Below are 3,463 nucleotides of genomic sequence, written 5' to 3'. Positions count from 1 at the left end.
AACTCTATTATATCATCATGTCATCACGTTATCTAAACGTAAAAACTAGTGTTTATATAAATAATATATAATTTGTTTAAACAGTTTTCGATCAATATCAATACAAAATGTGTTACTATATGCACCCTTATTTATATCAAAATCAGGTCGAATCATGCATTGAAAATAGCGTAGCACACATGTCGGGTTGGCCTGCTTGAAGGCATTTGAACAACCCAACTCAACTCAACCCAATTTTTGTGGTTTGGAAAATCTCAACCCAACACAACCCAAACAAAAGTATAACCAAACCCAAACTGTACAGGTTGGGTTGGTTATGTTGAAACGTTGGTACATCATTTCACAATCTGTTTACAATTTAGATAAATCATTGTATTTAAACAAAGTGAAATCAGAACTAGAACAAACATATATGGCTAACAGATTCGAAGAAATATTGAAGATTTATGCAAATAATAAAGTAAAATTACTGTTGAAATTATGATATAAATATGAAAAACTAATTATGGGTTGGTTTATGTCTAACATATATTAATTAAAGACATAACAATCATATTAAATACATGTTATAGAAAGACATCAGGTTTGAACCCAACCCAATTTCAATTCAGTGTCTACGGTTTGAAGATTTTACATTTATTAAGTATCAAGTCACTTTGGGTTGGGTTATTTCGGGTTGGATTGAACTGGTTTGTTGGGTTTTTATGCACCCCTAATTGAAAATGTAAGAAACTAGGGTCGTTTACCAAACGCTTATTCGAGTAAACGCTTATCATGTCACATTACCTTACTGGATAAATATGAAAAAAAAACAAGAATCTTACTCGATAAGAGCAAAAACAATGACCGAAAATCTTAACCGATAAGTATAGTGGCACTTTTACCACTGTTAGCATTTACCGAGTAAATTATTGCATATGATGCCGTTTTGATGGACTGAAATCTTATCTAATAAATAAGTGATGATGCTTAGTTTTGTCGATAAACGCTTAACAAGTGTTTGATAAACAAACCCTAAATTTCTCAATTTTTCAAAAGCGTGTTGGGAATTTCAAAGAATTGTAGGTGGAACTGTCATTCATTAGATTAAGACTATTTTAGTAATTTCAAAGTGGTGGTCTCTTTCCTCTGCTTGTCAACTTCATTGACCATTTCCTTTGACTCTTATTCTTACTTTATTTTTTAAAAAGAAACATATATTATGTAAAAACAAAAATTCATATATATATATATATATATATATATATATTTTAAATACAACTATGTCCATTTATACAACCAATGCAACTCAATTAATTGAGATATTTATAGAAATGATGGGGGTTTAGTTATTATTATTTAAATATTTATGAAAGATGAATAAAGTTCATTAATTATGATCAATACTTTATATTATGAAACAATCAAAACTTTTATGAAATCACATATTTATCAAATTAAATAAATGATTGAGATTGGATTGTATTATTGTACAAATGATGACTATATAATAACTCATACACACACACACACACATATATATATATATATATATATTATATATTATTTATTTATCTAGATCGTTATAATAAATATTTTAATATTATTTTAAATATAATTATAACATAATGTTTTAAAGCAATACAAAAATTGTAAAGCAACACTTTCATTGTATATTTTCTTTTTCGACCTTTTTTTTCCTTATTTTATTATCATTAACTCTTTTACTCGATAAATATAAAAATAAATGAAATTACCCATTAATATACACCATATATGATAGCATCATAAAATAATATTAATGTTTAACTTGATCTATGTAGGGGAGAGATATTTTGCAAACCAAGTCGTTTGTACAAACTGTAAAAATCGTCGATTTCATTGTTTATATTAATGAATTTTTTTATGAAATTTTTTAATATGATGAAATTGTTTCAAATTACCCATTTCAAATATTTATGGATATTATCATCTTCATTCTATTAATTTTAGTAAGCAAATTTCATCAAAATAAGAAACATATGAAACAATTTAATTTTTACATAGAAACAAAAATATATGGAACATTTTCACTATGAAATGAATTATTTGAAACAATTTCATCACAGTAAACAATTTCATCAAAAAAATTCACTAAAATAAACAATGAAATCGACGGTTTTCACGGTTTGTACAAATAGTTTGGTTTGCATTTTATCCCTCCCTTATATATATATATATATATATATATATATATTAATACTTAACTTTATATAATTATACGTACATAATATATTTATATACTATTTCGTAACTGGTAACAGATAATGGATAAAGAAAAACCGTTTATCCATACCCTATTGTTACACCCGTAACTTCGGTACGTATATTTCAAGTTTTATATTCATAATTTTCCTTGGAAAAACCCTTAAAAATAATTGTGGGTTGGTTTGCATCGGGCTCTAGTTAGGAAAGAAATCAAGAAAAATTTCAGCAACCTTCACACCCACGAAAGTTTCTCCATAGTCAGGGCAATAGGGCAGAAAATCATACTTAGGGGGGTTGGTTGAAATTTTGGCCAGGTCTAGAAAGCGTGTGGTTCAGATGACTTGCACCACGTGACCTTAGGTCGCGGCACATAGGTTGTGTACGACAACCAACAACAAAAAAGGGAATTTTAACTGATGTCCTCATTTATTACTTTGTTATTTTCCCTCCACTCTCATTTATTCGGTCCATAAGCTTTGGGGTACCCATTTTGAAGCATTTAATAGCATTCAAGAGCTTTGATATCTAAGAGTTCAAATGCTAGAGATAAGAGTCACAAGTTCAACTTCATCTTCTCCGTTCTCTCCTCACCATCATAAACTTGGTTTATAGGATTTCATCTGCAAACCCATTTGTGACTTCATCCTTCGCTTTTAAAACCTTTATACATGTTATATACGTTATTTACGTCTTTCTAACAGCTCTTCTATGAGATCCCCCAATGGTTTGAACTGTGGATGATTTTTAGAGCATTTTTATGAATTTTGGGGTAAAAGCTTTGATGCTACTTCAAGTATTTATTTCCATTTATGAAGTAATATGGAACTCTATTCATTGACTTGTATAAAAGTTACATTTATGTCAGATTTATCATCACTTTGGAATATGATCTAAATATTGATCAACCATATGAATTCACATTATTGAGGACCTTGTTTTACACTTGTTTTCGTTATAATGTATCATTTCATTGTTTGGGTCAGAATCGATATTTGACTTTCATTTCATTTGGTTGGGTATTTAATGAACCCAAGTAGCATTGTTATATGTACAAACATGATTATGGCATAAATTGGGTGTCATTGCATTGGATTCATATGCATAACTGTTACACCATCAAGAGGGGAGTGTTGATCCTCTCTCTCAGTGATTTGATGATAATCCCTTTTTCCTTTCGATGTATTTCTGTATCTGTAATTTCAGTTCCAGCGATCATACACTGAGCTTGTTCAGTGAT

This window comes from Cynara cardunculus (genome assembly GCF_001531365.2).
Source record: "Cynara cardunculus var. scolymus isolate 2C chromosome LG 3, CcrdV1, whole genome shotgun sequence".
In the NCBI taxonomy this organism is placed as follows: Eukaryota; Viridiplantae; Streptophyta; class Magnoliopsida; order Asterales; family Asteraceae; genus Cynara; species Cynara cardunculus.
Note: the sequence above shows the minus strand (reverse complement) of the source record.